Genomic DNA, 16,578 nt, shown 5'->3' with positions numbered 1-16,578 from the left:
CGGAGACCGGAAATAAGAGTATTGCTCCCGGAGAGCGTAATGCAAGATGATGGTCCTAGCGACCACAATGGAGTGCTTGGCATATTGAATTTTCATAGAAGTTACCCTTAATTTTCTCACTGAGAGAAAAGAAAGACAACGAATGGATATGAAATCAAACCATCGGCAACTGTTTATTGTGGGAGTGAAGAGAACAGAACGAACGAGAATGAACCGAACGTTCATTCGTGAGGTCAACTTGCAAATCTGCGTCAGCCCTCAAAGCAAATGTGACAAGATTAACGAGCCTAGAAGGGCAGAGAGAAGAAACGTCCAAATTGGAACAGTCGATTTGCTGTCATCTCCATAGCTCCAATCGAGCAGGAAATCTATCATATCGTCACGGATTCACCATTTTGGTATGTTCGAGACAGTAGGCACAGCTTGTTTCTTGGAGAAGGTTTAACAAATCGCATTTCGCGGGGCATGAACGTTAGGAGTGACTCTGGAAGATTGTGTATGAATTTATATGACGTATTCGGAATTGCTGTCAGGAATCTGTCTTTCAAGAGAGGATGGTGAGACAAACGATGGCATAAAGGCTCCCCCAAACCGACGCGACTCTTTTCCAGCGACACGATTTTTTGTCGCTATGTTTTTGTCGCGAAATCGCTGCGCACTGATTTGAAGGGGACCTTCCACACTGCGACGACGTCGTCGCAGGCGACAAGCGACAGTGCAGCGATTTTTGTACTTGTCGCCGGTGTGTCGCGGCGCTGGTCGCTGCATGCACAGTTTTCGTCTCTGTCGCGGGGCGACTAAGTTTTGTTTGTGACTAGTTTTCGCGTTGGTGTAGATGGTTGATGCGACGCATTTATCGCTGTAGTCGTTGAGAAAAATCGCGGCGATAAAAAATCGTGTCGCCGGAAAAGTCGCCTTGGTTTGGGGGAGCCTTAATGGTTGTGGAACCTGATGGCCTGGAGGAGAATTTGAAGATATAAATATGTTGGATGATGAGCATGCTTGCCAGATCGGTGTGAGCTGAGAAAAGAAATACGTTCTTCACGACCGGAGATAGAGTCTCCGTTTGAAAATGTTTCAAAGAAAGTTGGTAAACATGTCGATGATATTTTGATAGCAATTGTCATTAATAATTGATTTAAAAAGGATTTGTTGTCATAACAAGGTGCCTAGTTTGTGGAGCGGACCTGGATTGATAGAGATTGTACGACATTTTCCCGAAAACCAGTTCCCCGAATGAAGTTTCCCCGAAAGTTTTTTCCCCGAATGTACCATTTCCCCGAAAAATGTTTCCCCGAATGTACCGTTTCCCCGAATATACCGTTTCCCCGAATGTACCGTTTCCCCGAAAAGATTATTGCATATGCCATTTAACATTGACCCAATGCACAACTAGGAGCATCCGGTCTTTAGGACGAAGTACGCTTAACCAAAGTACGTCAGACCGAAGCACGTTAAGCCGAATGGGTTGCGAAGCTGAAGTTCATAGGGTAGAATGGGTCAGTAGTCCGTCTTCTTAACTTTCTACATAAACGATGTTAAAATTTGTTTTCAAAGGCCTAGAAGATGTTTGAGTGCCTTGAGTGTTTAACATTCCTCGAATCTAGGGAATTCTATGGATACTGGGATGTACTTCCATGATTTTACAATATTCTTTTATCCTTTTCCCTTTTCTCACATAGACGATTTCTTGATGTTAATGTTATACTGTTACTGAAGAACTGATGATCAACCCAACTAACATGTTGATAGGCAATTAGTCTTGTAGAGGTTTTGAAAACCACCATAAATCTTTCTATCTATTATTTTGGTTTTATTATGGTTCTAAGAACCTCTCTAGTGTATTTGACTTAATAATGTTACTTGGGAAGTGATCACTCTGCCAACATTCCATCTGATAATTTTGCCTCTTTTTGTTGTAATATTGCATAGCTTATTAACGGTAGTAATTTATCAAACCACTGACTGTCCCATGACAGATTACTTCTTTGAGAAGTCGGCTATTCTTTTAAGTATTGGGTTATATATGTATGATCAAACAGTCCGGCGTAATGATACTTTCGGCCTAATGATTACAGCCTAACGTACTTCGGCCTGACATACTTCTGCCTAAAGATCCAGCAGCGTCTTTTTGGCTAGATTGATAACCTTTTATTTAATAAAATTTTCCTTCTTTCAAACATAGGCTGTTCTTTCAAGTTGAACAGCTCAATCAATCATCAGTAATTTGACTGCTGCTATATTTTTTTGATCGACTGTTCTAGTAAGTATCTATAGGCATAATAGTAGAAATCTTCATCAAAGATTCTCCCTTCTTTCATCATATACTGTTCTTTCAAAATATTACCGGCGGTCTAACTACACTGAAGTTTTTTTTACGATGGTAATGGTACCGCGTAAAAAAAACCGCGTTATTTCAAAAAACGTCGTAAAAAAACCGCGTTATTTCAAAAACCGTCGTAAAAAAATCGCGTTATTTCAAAAAACGTAGTAAAAAAAGTCAAAAAATCAAGTTACGTTGGATGTCATCCTGACTATTTTGCGCGTGTTTTTTGAAATAACTTGTTTTTTTACGACGGGTTTTGAAATAACGCGGTTTTTTTACGCGGTACCGCGTAAAAAAACCGCGTAAAAAAAACTTCAGTGTACTAGTATGTTCTGTAGAAATGTCAATTCTAAATGCTACTTCGGTCATGATTAATCCATTAATTTACAAAAAAATTGAAGAGTGCTTAGCTTTAAATCTATTTGTCAAGCACATTATCTTTTGTTTTAAAGCCTGTTAATGCACATTAAAATTGTGCTCATAGACTTCCTTCGCTAGCAAGAATACTTTAAGACTTAAAGTTGAAGTCATCTGGATCATGTGTTTTACAATGACAATGAACTTTAGCAGATTACTACTACAATCACGATTACTCGTTTTAAAGGAATTATGTGTCTGAAGGGCGTTTTCATCGATTGAAAATTTAAAAATAAATAGAAAGAACAGCCCATGACTGAAAGAAGGGAAAATTATGGTGAGCGTGTTCTTAATTGAGTGCCATGTCATTTTCAATCAGTACAACAGAAAAGAACGACCCATATTAAAAAAAAAAAAAGCAAACCTCATTGGAGCATCATGAAGAACATTATATCTCGAAGAATTCATGGTAAGAAGGAATACACAATATCAATGAGATGTGAAAGTTTCCATGATCTTGATATCTTCCTAAAGACTACACATAAGCACACTTTGTACTCAGGCTAACTTTCCACTACTTCGTTTCAATGACTAGTTCAGACAATGGAATTAATCAAGAAAATGATTAGAAACCAGTACTAAAAATAGTATTATAAATATTTCGGGGAAACGAGACATTCGGGGAAATGGTACATTCGGGGAAACGGTACATTCGGGGAAACGGTTCGTTCGGGGAATCGTTTTTCGGGGAAATAACTTTCGGGGAAACTTCATTCGGGGAACTGGTTTTCGGGGAAATGTCGTACAATCTTGATAGATAAAGCACGTGACTGTCACGCCGAGGACCCGGGAACGAATCCCACTCCAGACAGACTCACAAAATGAGAGTTCTTCCTTCAGAAGTGAGGAAAAGCGTGGGCCCCGAGATAAACAAGCCCCAGGTAAAAAGAGGGATCTCGTTGATAAAGAGGAAAAACGGTGTATGGTACAGAGGACAGATCTCTGAAAGCTGACGTGAATGTTTAGTAGCGTGATGGAGGGAAACGTGATATTGAGCAATATTGTAGTGGCACAGATAAACGGGAGTACTCATACAAGGGTGGGTCGTAAGGAACAGAGTGCCAGGCTGCACTTTTGGCTGCTACTGGTTAGCACACTTAAAAAAAAGAAAGAAGTGAGGGTGTGCTGAGCAACTAGCTCCTTGCACTTATATTAAGATTGACATCATAGTCAAGGATCGGCAAATGTTGAGAGTTGGTACTGGCAGACGCTAGGGGCGGTAGCCGGTAGAATGCAAACAAAGAACACGAGCAGGAATGAAGCGAGTGGCAGAGCCTGATCGGCCATATGAAGATATGTTAATGGTTTGTTGGAAAAGGTAAACGACGAAGAGCGAGAAAGTGAGCAGAGTTTGGAATGATAGGACGGCAATAATAATCCATCATTGGTGAAGGCTGAATGAACTTATGTATTCTCTAAGACATGGATGTGAAAGTGGACATTCAGTACTTTGGAACATACGCAACGTTGGACATTAAATTATGCAGCAAAGCCTTGAGGAACAGCAAAAGAATGCTGAAAAGAAAAAATAATTGTTCACCTATTAGAATCTTGATCATGGTTTCAAGAATCGTTACCATTCAACTTAAAACGGACGTGCCTTTACAGAATGATATAATTACACATGTGACGGATAGGTCGGTCACTGTCGAGGAGTAGAATCGTTACTTGTTAAATATCCTAAGGGAAAACAAGTAGACTAAGAGAAAAAACGAGATGTGGTGTCCTGCAGCATCGGAAATGTTGTACCTTGTAGATGCATGTGAGCCTTGCCAAAAGAGTGAGCCAGTAAATATTCGCATCATTTGAGTGAGATGGATTAAGAGTGTTGCTTAGAGAACAACTTGTTGTGACGAGCCAGAGGACAAGAGTTTTACGGTGAGTGAACGGTTCCAGTCGAGCATCGGAGTATTCCGGATGGTTTGGTACAGAAGAGGTGGCCGGAAGGAATCCCACAGATTCGTTCCACTTAGAATCCATCCCTCGGCCGGATTTCCAGCAATCCAAGGTCATTCGAGTGCATTATAGATCCTTAAAGCAGCTGTTGAATTTCGCGGTCGGTGGATGCCTGCGCGACCATTCTGCGTCCCGTTATCGTCGACTCTTGCGGGCATGTCTGTACCATAATGGTAAATTCGGACCGCATGAATCCTGCAGCACCGAAATATGCTGACCACCATCAATGCTAGCGTACTCCTATTTTAGAAATATTCTTGTTATTATCACGCTAGATTTCACACGCAACTTAAACCTCACCTTATCCAACGCTTTTAGATCTAAGCGAAAAAAAGGTGTCTAACCTTCTCTTTCTGACTGCCTTGGCCTGACCGCCTCCACAGTTCTTTTTCAAAGGTGAATTACTTTAGATAATCGGGTTCCGATGGATCGCTCGAGCACTGTCTGTTTTGAATGCTCATCTAAATTTGTACTTCCCGGTAAACGTCGTACTGCCTGCCTACTGTGTTTTTTGACACACAGATCCATAGGGACGTCCCCAGCGAAGTCATCTGTATAGGATCCCCCCGTTCCAGAGACCGGAGAGGTCTCACACCAAGCTAAGAACCTTCCCCGGCCCCAAACGCACTTACATACAAAATTTCACACCGATCGGTTCAGTAGTTTCCGAATGCATAGCGGTCAGACAGACAGACAGACAGACAGACGGAAATCCATTTTTATATATATAGATTTCATTTCTTTTCAATTTGAATGTAAACAACTAAGACGACAGAACGACACTACCATTCAACCACACACATGGTAACTAAAACTATAACGCAATGGTCAAACGTACTATCACAGACAAACAGACGTAACACTTGCGAAATTTCCATCGACCACGCTTTTAACGATCATTTTAAATTTTCATAGTTGTGGCTTTCACAACCAGAGGCGTGCGCATCAATTTTCTATGAGTTCAAACTCACACTAGCGCCTTCTGTTGACGATATTGCACAACACAGTGATTCGTGCAACTTTTCCTCCAGGTGATGGTAGTGTGAACTGGGCGATGGATTTCCATGAAAATCGTTCAAGGTGTTACGTCTGTTTGTCTGTGATACTATGCTGCTTATCAAGCACATAGTAAAACGAACTGCAAAGTAAGGTTCAAATCTACCATAAAATGTAAATAAAAAGCGACATGGTAAATTGAGGTAAATTGGGTCTACCAAAATCAAGTAGTAAAAGTGTTTTAATTTCACCCTCGATTTGGTCACCGTTACCATGTCCCTTTTTTCAGTGTATGCTGAAACTGGTGGGAACATATTGTGGTGTGACCCCACGATACATGGTCATGGGCTGCAGAATCTCAATATTGCCAAAAATGCACATGGGACAATTATGCTTCCACCGGCAGTTGTTTGGTGACACAAAATGCATCTACTTTGAATATAGAACGATTCCTCCTAATCACCCGAGCTAGTCATGCCGAAGGTTCACCAAGTCCTCTGAAGTTGTTTGGTGACGCAAAATGCATCTTTGAATATAGAACGATTTCTCTTAATCGCCAGAACTAGTCATACAGAAGGTTCACCAAGTCCTCTGAAGTTGTTTGGTGACACAAAATGCATCTACTTTGAATATAGAACGATTTCTCTTAATCGCCTGAACTAGTCATGCCGAAGGTTCACCAAGTCCTCTGAAGTTGTTTGGTGAAACAAAATGCATCTATTTTGAATATAGAACAATTCCTCCTAATAAAAATTGGATTACTCCAGTGGTTCTTTGAGATTTTATTTCATTTTCGCTCAGAAGGTCCACCATGTCCTCTCGGGTTGCGTCGCAATACCTAAAGAATTATGCTATCGATTCATGAGATGTTCTTTGGCCCAAAATGGGAACGTAAACTTTTGAGTACAATAACAAAACAATTTTATTTAATTTTATAACTGAAAAGTTAAAGATTTTATTCATAAATAAGATGACTCATGCTTGTTTTTAGTTGCCACATTAAAAATTTCTCGTTTTTTTTCAAAACCATGTGAATATTTCGGCCAGGTTGCTTGAATGGACACTTAAACCGACAATGGCGACAATGCCTTAGATGTTGAAGAAAGTTGGCCGGAAATCATTTTGATGTAGGGTCTTACGCGAACACTTGGCGATAAACAAGCCGTAAATGGTAGAAATCACGCATAGAACCTAGTATATGCACATTGTCGATCTGATCGCGGTTAAATGCGCTAGCAGTTTTGCTAGCGCTAGCAAATTGCTTGCGCAAGTGTACACCATTGCAGATAGGGCACCATGCTGTGCATCGGTACCGCTGTATCGCGCTAGCAAAATAAAATATTTCTACCCACACCACACCAACATTTTCGTACCGCTGAATTGCGCAAGCAAGCTTTCTTGGTACTGCGGCACGATATCCCTAGTATACATCTGTATACATGACACGTATGCACGAAAATAACTCGTTCATCCGATGGAATCTGTTTCAAATTACGAACACCATCCGATGTTATAATTGATATGTTTTGAGTTTTATTGTGTAGCAGATAGATGCGCTTTTCTTGGCCAAACTATAGTCAGAATAATTTGCTTCTGCATCTTCTGCAGCACCAAAACACCATATCCGCATAGACCTCCGCCCGAGATTTTGCACGAGTTGTCTTTTTTGGAGGAGCGGTGCAGTGATTACAGGAAAAAAATCCTTGCCCATCTAGCGACAACACGGCCAGGTTTAAAGTCAAACATGTGAATATCGTTTGCGTGACTGGTAACATGGTAGCATCTTCTGCTGGCGTATAGCAGGAGAGCATTTTAAAACAGTAACATTTTTACAGATCTGCCTCTGATGAGTTTATTTGGATGTGATGCATAATGTAGCTATGAGTTGTATGGATTTGTAAGAGAATTTAAATCCAGTGCTATTTTTTTACTGAAATGGTCAATAAATTTAGCACTGCTTTGGCTTCATATAGAGTAAGTGTGCCCATCATTGTGGTAATAGTGTAAATTTATTTTAAAAATTCGATCGTACCACCGAATGAAGTGTTTCAAAACGTTAGTCGGTAGTTTTCCATTCAAATTTTGTTTTCGATATTTATTAAATCGCTTGTACAAACATAAGGCACACTGTTCTTATTACGGGGATAACATTTAAGTTTGGTTCCTAATGTAGCGGTATCCCATTGAAATCAAATGCGATTATGAAGGATAGGGAAAATACCACATCAATAGGAACACAGCAGCAAAAACATTAGAGAAAACATTTTTTTTATAAAGCATCTACGTGCGAAGAGAATAGAAAAATAAGTATTTTCGGCACACTATTTCAAAAAAATCAGAGCCTGATTGGTAAAATGCTACCCGTAGGCAGCTAGCTTAATGTATTGTCTACCATCTGAGAGTTTTCCAGAGAGGTATTTTTTGAAAAAGTGGAAATTTTTGAAATAGTTGGTATAGAGCATCTTTGTGCGGTGAGCAGAGAAAAATGATTATTTTTGAAGCACTATTTCCAAAAATTCAGAGCCTGACTGGCAAAATGGCACCCATAGACATCTAGCTGGATGTATTGTCTACCATCTGAGAGTTTTCCAGAGAGGTATTTTTTGAAAAAGTGGAAATTTTTGAAATAGTTGGTATAGAGCATCTTTGTGCGGTGAGCAGAGAATGATTATTTTTGAAGCACTATTTCCAAAAATTCAGAGCCTGACTGGCAAAATGGCACCCATAGACATCTAGCTGGATGTATTGTCTACCATCTGAGAGTTTTCCAGAGAGGTATTTTTTGAAAAAGTGGATATTTTTAAAATAGTTGGTATAGAGCATCTTTGTGCGTTGAGCATAGAAAAATGATTATTTTTGAAGCACTATTTCCAAAAATTCAGAGCCTGACTGGCAAAATGGCACCCATAGACATCTAGCTGGATGTATTGTCAACCATCTGAGAGTTTTCCAGAGAGGTATTTTTTGAAAAAGTGGAAATTTTTGAAATAGTTGGTATAGAGCATCTTTGTGCGTTGAGCATAGAAAAATGATTATTTTTGAAGCACTATTTCTAAAAATTCAGAGCCTGACTGGCAAAATGGCACCCATAGACATCTAGCTGGATGTATTGTCTACCATCTGAGAGTTTTCCAGAGAGGTATTTTTTGAAAAAGTGGAAATTTTTGAAATAGTTGGTATAGAGCATCTTTGTGCGTTGAGCATAGAAAAATGATTATTTTTGAAGCACTATTTCCAAAAATTCAGAGCCTGACTGGCAAAATGGCACCCATAGACATCTAGCTGGATGTATTGTCAACCATCTGAGAGTTTTCCAGAGAGGTATTTTTTGAAAAAGTGGAAATTTTTGAAATAGTTGGTATAGAGCATCTTTGTGCGTTGAGCACAGAAAAATGATTATTTTTGAAGCACTATTTCCAAAAATTCAGAGCCTGACTGGCAAAATGGCACCCATAGACATCTAGCTGGATGTATTGTCTACCATCTGAGAGTTTTCCAGAGAGGTATTTTTTGAAAAAGTGGAAATTTTTGAAATAGTTGGTATAGAGCATCTTTGTGCGGTGAGCAGAGAATGATTATTTTTGAAGCACTATTTCCAAAAATTCAGAGCCTGACTGGCAAAATGGCACCCATAGACATCTAGCTGGATGTATTGTCTACCATCTGAGAGTTTTCCAGAGAGGTATTTTTTGAAAAAGTGGATATTTTTAAAATAGTTGGTATAGAGCATCTTTGTGCGGTGAGCAGAGAAAAATGATTATTTTTGAAGCACTATTTCCAAAAATTCAGAGCCTGACTGGCAAAATGCCACCCATATACATCTAGCTGGATGTATTGTCTACCATCTGAGAGTTTTCCAGAGAGGTATTTTTTGAAAAAGTGGAAATTTTTGAAATAGTTGGTATAGAGCATCTTTGTGCGGTGAGCAGAGAATCATTATTTTTGAAGCACTATTTCCAAAAATTCAGAGCCTGACTGGCAAAATGGCACCCATAGACATCTAGCTGGATGTATTGTCTACCATCTGAGAGTTTTCCAGAGAGGTATTTTTTGAAAAAGTGGAAATTTTTGAAATAGTTGGTATAGAGCATCTTTGTGCGGTGAGCAGAGAAAAATGATTATTTTTGAAGCACTATTTCCAAAAATTCAGAGCCTGACTGGCAAAATGCCACCCATATACATCTAGCTGGATGTATTGTCTACCATCTGAGAGTTTTCCAGAGAGGTATTTTTTGAAAAAGTGGAAATTTTTGAAATAGTTGGTATAGAGCATCTTTGTGCGTTGAGCATAGAAAAATGATTATTTTTGAAGCACTATTTCCAAAAATTCAGAGCCTGACTGGCAAAATGGCACCCATAGACATCTAGCTGGATGTATTGTCAACCATCTGAGAGTTTTCCAGAGAGGTATTTTTTGAAAAAGTGGAAATTTTTGAAATAGTTGGTATAGAGCATCTTTGTGCGTTGAGCATAGAAAAATGATTATTTTTGAAGCACTATTCCCAAAAATTCAGAGCCTGACTGGCAAAATGGCACCCATAGACATCTAGCTGGATGTATTGTCTACCATCTGAGAGTTTTCCAGAGAGGTATTTTTTGAAAAAGTGGATATTTTTAAAATAGTTGGTATAGAGCATCTTTGTGCGGTGAGCAGAGAAAAATGATTATTTTTGAAGCACTATTTCCAAAAATTCAGAGCCTGACTGGCAAAATGGCACCCATAGACATCTAGCTGGATGTATTGTCTACCATCTGAGAGTTTTCCAGAGAGGTATTTTTTGAAAAAGTGGAAATTTTTGAAATAGTTGGTATAGAGCATCTTTGTGCGGTGAGCAGAGAAAAATGATTATTTTTGAAGCACTATTTCCAAAAATTCAGAGCCTGACTGGCAAAATGCCACCCATATACATCTAGCTGGATGTATTGTCTACCATCTGAGAGTTTTCCAGAGAGGTATTTTTTGAAAAAGTGGAAATTTTTGAAATAGTTGGTATAGAGCATCTTTGTGCGTTGAGCATAGAAAAATGATTATTTTTGAAGCACTATTTCCAAAAATTCAGAGCCTGACTGGCAAAATGGCACCTATAGACATCTAGCTGGATGTATTGTCTACCATCTGAGAGTTTTCCAGAGAGGTATTTTTTGAAAAAGTGGAAATTTTTGAAATAGTTGGTATAGAGCATCTTTGTGCGGTGAGCATAGAAAAATGATTATTTTTGAAGCACTATTTCCAAAAATTCAGAGCCTGACTGGCAAAATGGCACCCATAGACATCTAGCTGGATGTATTGTCTACCATCTGAGAGTTTTCCAGAGAGGTATTTTTTGAAAAAGTGGAAATTTTTGAAATAGTTGGTATAGAGCATCTTTGTGCGGTGAGCAGAGAAAAATGATTATTTTTGAAGCACTATTTCCAAAAATTCAGAGCCTGACTGGCAAAATGGCACCCGTAGGCATCTAGCTGGATGTATTATCTACCATCTGAGAGTTTTCCAGAGAGGTGTTTTTTTGAAAAAGTGGGAATTTATGAAATAGTTGGTATAGAGCATCTAAGTGTTGAGTGTAGAAAAATAAGTATTTTTGAGACACTATTCCGAAAATTTCAGAGCCTGACTGGCAAAATGGCACCCGTAGGCATCTAGCTGGATGTATTATCTACCATCTGAGAGTTTTCCAGAGAGGTGTTTTTTGAAAAAGTGGGAATTTTTGAAATACTTGGTATAGAGCATCTAAGTATTATGAGTGTAGAAAAATAAGTATTTTTGAGTCACTATTCCGAAAATTTCAGAGCCTGACTGGCAAAGTGGCACCCGTAGGCATCTAGCTGGATGTATTGTCTACCATCTGAGAGTTTTCCAGAGAGGTGTTATTTGAAAAAGTGGGAATTTTTGAAATAGTTGGTTTAGAGCATCTAAATGTTGAGTGTAGAAAAATAAGTATTTTTGAGTCACTATTCCGAAGAATTCAGAGCCTGACTGGCAAAATGGCACCCGTAGGCATCTAGCTGGATGTATTATCTACCATCTGAGAGTTTTCCAGAGAGGTGTTTTTTGAAAAAGTGGGAATTTTTGAAATAGTTGGTATAGAGCACATATATGTGGTGAGCATAGAAAAACAAGTATTTTTGAGACACTATTCCGAAAATTTCAGAGCCTGACTGGCAAAATGGCACCCGTAGGCATCTAGCTGGATGTATTATCTACCATCTGAGAGTTTTCTAGAGAGGTGTTTTTTGAAAAAGTGGGAATTTTTGAAATAGTTGGTTTAGAGCATCTAAATGTTGAGTGTAGAAAAATAAGTATTTTTGAGTCACTATTCCGAAGAATTCAGAGCCTGACTGGCAAAATGGCACCCGTAGGCATCTAGCTGGATGTATTATCTACCATCTGAGAGTTTTCCAGAGAGGTGTTTTTTGAAAAAGTGGGAATTTATGAAATAGTTGGTATAGAGCATCTAAGTGTTGAGTGTAGAAAAATAAGTATTTTTGAGACACTATTCCGAAAATTTCAGAGCCTGACTGGCAAAATGGCACCCGTAGGCATCTAGCTGGATGTATTATCTACCATCTGAGAGTTTTCCAGAGAGGTGTTTTTTGAAAAAGTGGGAATTTATGAAATAGTTGGTATAGAGCATCTAAGTGTTGAGTGTAGAAAAATAAGTATTTTTGAGACACTATTCCGAAAATTTCAGAGCCTGACTGGCAAAATGGCACCCGTAGGCATCTAGCTGGATGTATTATCTACCATCTGAGAGTTTTCCAGAGAGGTGTTTTTTGAAAAAGTGGGAATTTTTGAAATAGTTGGTATAGAGCATCTAAGTGTTGAGTGTAGAAAAATAAGTATTTTTGAGACACTATTCCCAAAAATTCAGAGCCTGACTGGCAAAATGGCACCCGTAGGCATCTAGCTGAATGTATTATCTACCATCTGAGAGTTTTCCAGAGAGGTGTTTTTTGAAAAAGTGGGAATTTTTGAAATAGTTGGTATAGAGCATCTAAGTGTTATGAGTGTAGAAAAATAAGTATTTTTGAGACACTATTCCAAAAATTTCAGAGCCTGACTGGCAAAATGGCACCCGTAGGCATCTAGCTGAATGTATTATCTACCATTTGAGAGTTTTCCAGAGAGGTGTTTTTTGAAAAAGTGGGAATTTTTTAAATAGTTGGTATAGAGCATCTAAGTGTTATGAGCGAAGAAAAATAAGTATTTTTGAGTCACTATTCCGAAAAATTCAGAGCCTGACTGGCAAAATGGCACCCGTAGGCATCTAACTGGATGTATTACCTACCATCTGAGAGTTTTCCAGATAGGTGTTTTTTGAAAAAGTGGGAATTTTTGAAATAGTTGGTATAGAGCACATATATGTGGTGAGCATAGAAAAATAAGTATTTTTGAGTCACTATTCCGAAAAATTCAGAGCCTGACTGTCAAAATGGCACCCGTAGGCATCTAGCTGGATGTATAATCTACCATCTGAGAGTTTCCCAGAGAGGAGTTTTTTGAAAAAGTGGGAATTTTTTAAATAGTTGGTATAGAGCACATATATGTGGTGAGCATAGAAAAATAAGTATTTTTGAGACACTATTCCGAAAAATTCAGAGCCTGACTGTCAAAATGGCACCCGTAGGCATCTAGCTGAATGTATTGTCTACCATCTAAGAGTTTTCCAGAGAGGTGTTTTTTGAAAAAGTGGGAATTTTTGAAATAGTTGGTATAGAGCACATATATGTGGTGAGCATAGAAAAATAAGTATTTTTGAGTCACTATTGCAAAAAATTCAGAGCCTGACTGGCAAAATGGCACCCGTAGGCATCTAGCTGGATGTATTATCTACCATCTGAGAGTTTTCCAGAGAGGTGTTTTTTGAAAAAGTGGGAATTTTTGAAATAGTTGGTATAGAGCATCTAAATGTTGAGTGTAGAAAAATAAGTATTTTTGAGTCACTATTCCGAAGAATTCAGAGCCTGACTGGCAAAATGGCACCCGTAGGCATCTAGCTGGATGTATTATCTACCATCTGAGAGTTTTCCAGAGAGGTGTTTTTTGAAAAAGTGGGAATTTTTGAAATAGTTGGTATAGAGCACATATATGTGGTGAGCATAGAAAAACAAGTATTTTTGAGACACTATTCCGAAAATTTCAGAGCCTGACTGGCAAAATGGCACCCGTAGGCATCTAGCTGGATGTATTATCTACCATCTGAGAGTTTTCTAGAGAGGTGTTTTTTGAAAAAGTGGGAATTTTTGAAATAGTTGGTTTAGAGCATCTAAATGTTGAGTGTAGAAAAATAAGTATTTTTGAGTCACTATTCCGAAGAATTCAGAGCCTGACTGGCAAAATGGCACCCGTAGGCATCTAGCTGGATGTATTATCTACCATCTGAGAGTTTTCCAGAGAGGTGTTTTTTGAAAAAGTGGGAATTTATGAAATAGTTGGTATAGAGCATCTAAGTGTTGAGTGTAGAAAAATAAGTATTTTTGAGACACTATTCCGAAAATTTCAGAGCCTGACTGGCAAAATGGCACCCGTAGGCATCTAGCTGGATGTATTATCTACCATCTGAGAGTTTTCCAGAGAGGTGTTTTTTGAAAAAGTGGGAATTTATGAAATAGTTGGTATAGAGCATCTAAGTGTTGAGTGTAGAAAAATAAGTATTTTTGAGACACTATTCCGAAAATTTCAGAGCCTGACTGGCAAAATGGCACCCGTAGGCATCTAGCTGGATGTATTATCTACCATCTGAGAGTTTTCCAGAGAGGTGTTTTTTGAAAAAGTGGGAATTTTTGAAATAGTTGGTATAGAGCATCTAAGTGTTGAGTGTAGAAAAATAAGTATTTTTGAGACACTATTCCGAAAATTTCAGAGCCTGACTGGCAAAGTGGCACCCGTAGGCATCTAGCTGGATGTATTATCTACCATCTAAGAGTTTTCCAGAGAGGTGTTTTTTGAAAAAGTGGGAATTTTTGAAATACTTGGTATAGAGCACATATATGTGGTGAGCATAGAAAAATAAGTATTTTTGAGACATTATTGCGAAAAATTCAGAGCCTGACTGTCAAAATGGCACCCGTAGGCATCTAGCTGGATGTATTATCTACCATCTGAGAGTTTCCCAGAGAGGTGTTTTTTGAAAAAGTGGGATTTTTTTAAATAGTTGGTATAGAGCACATATATGTGGTGAGCATAGAAAAATAAGTATTTTTGAGACACTATTCCGAAAAATTCAGAGCCTGACTGGCAAAGTGGCACCCGTAGGCATCTAGCTGGATGTATTGTCTACCATCTAAGAGTTTTCCAGAGAGGTGTTTTTTGAAAAAGTGGGAATTTTTGAAATAGTTGGTATACCGTATTACCCCGCTAATACGACACCGACTGTTGTCGTATAACCGGGGTAAACTTTTAATTCGACAAACTGGTCACTCTACACCACCATGCTCATTGGAATTTGGCAACTCTATTTTTGTTTTTGTTTTGATTTCCGGATTTGTTATGAAACATAATTTCATCAAATATTACGGTGGCGCGAATGAAAAGTTCGTTCTTTCTAGGATTGTTGCCATCCTCAGTTCATTCCGGTTGGTCTCCAGGCGGTTTGGGTGTTGAATAGCACCAACTCAGAACTTCCGAAATTTGCGACTGCAAGAGGAGTTGCTGCGGGTGCGAGTATAAGCGCAATAACTGTTTTACATTTACAGTGTACATCGCTGTGACATTTGAACACTTTTTAATTCGACATGTGTCGTATAAGCGGGATACGAATTAAAAAGTGTCGTATTAAAACGTGTCGAACCAGAGGGGTAAGACGGTAGAGCACATATATGTGGTGAGCATAGAAAAATAAGTATTTTTGAGTCACTATTGCGAAAAATTCAGAGCCTGACTGTCAAAATGGCACCCGTAGGCATCTAGCTGGATGTATTATCTACCATCTGAGAGTTTCCCAGAGAGGTGTTTTTTGAAAAAGTGGGAATTTTTGAAATAGTTGGTATAGAGCACATATATGTGGTGAGCATAGAAAAATAAGTATTTTTGAGTCACTATTCCGAAGAATTCAGAGCCTGACTGGCAAAGTGGCACCCGTAGGCATCTAGCTGGATGTATTATCTACCATCTAAGAGTTTTCCAGAGAGGTGTTTTTTGAAAAAGTGGGAATTTTTGAAATACTTGGTATAGAGCACATATATGTGGTGAGCATAGAAAAATAAGTATTTTTGAGACATTATTGCGAAAAATTCAGAGCCTGACTGTCAAAATGGCACCCGTAGGCATCTAGCTGGATGTATTATCTACCATCTGAGAGTTTCCCAGAGAGGTGTTTTTTGAAAAAGTGGGATTTTTTTAAATAGTTGGTATAGAGCACATATATGTGGTGAGCATAGAAAAATAAGTATTTTTGAGACACTATTCCGAAAAATTCAGAGCCTGACTGGCAAAGTGGCACCCGTAAGCATCTAGCTGGATGTATTGTCTACCATCTAAGAGTTTTCCAGAGAGGTGTTTTTTGAAAAAGTGGGAATTTTTGAAATAGTTGGTATAGAGCACATATATGTGGTGAGCATAGAAAAATAAGTATTTTTGAGTCACTATTGCGAAAAATTCAGAGCCTGACTGGCAAAATGGCACCCGTAGGCATCTAGCTGGATGTATTATCTACCATCTGAGAGTTTTCCAGAGAGGTGTTTTTTTGAAAAAGTGGGAATTTTTGAAATAATTGGTATAGAGTACATATATGTTGTGAGCATAGAAAAATAAGTACTTTTGAGTCACTACCCCGAAAAATTCAGAGCCTGACTGGCAAAGTGGCACCCGTAGGCATCTAGCTGGATGTATTATCTACCATCTGAGAGTTTTCCAGAGAGGTGTTTTTGTGAAAAAGTGGGAATTT

Source organism: Aedes albopictus, chromosome 2 (assembly GCF_035046485.1).
Source record: "Aedes albopictus strain Foshan chromosome 2, AalbF5, whole genome shotgun sequence".
Taxonomy (NCBI): Eukaryota; Metazoa; Arthropoda; class Insecta; order Diptera; family Culicidae; genus Aedes; species Aedes albopictus.
This window is presented reverse-complemented; position numbering follows the sequence as displayed.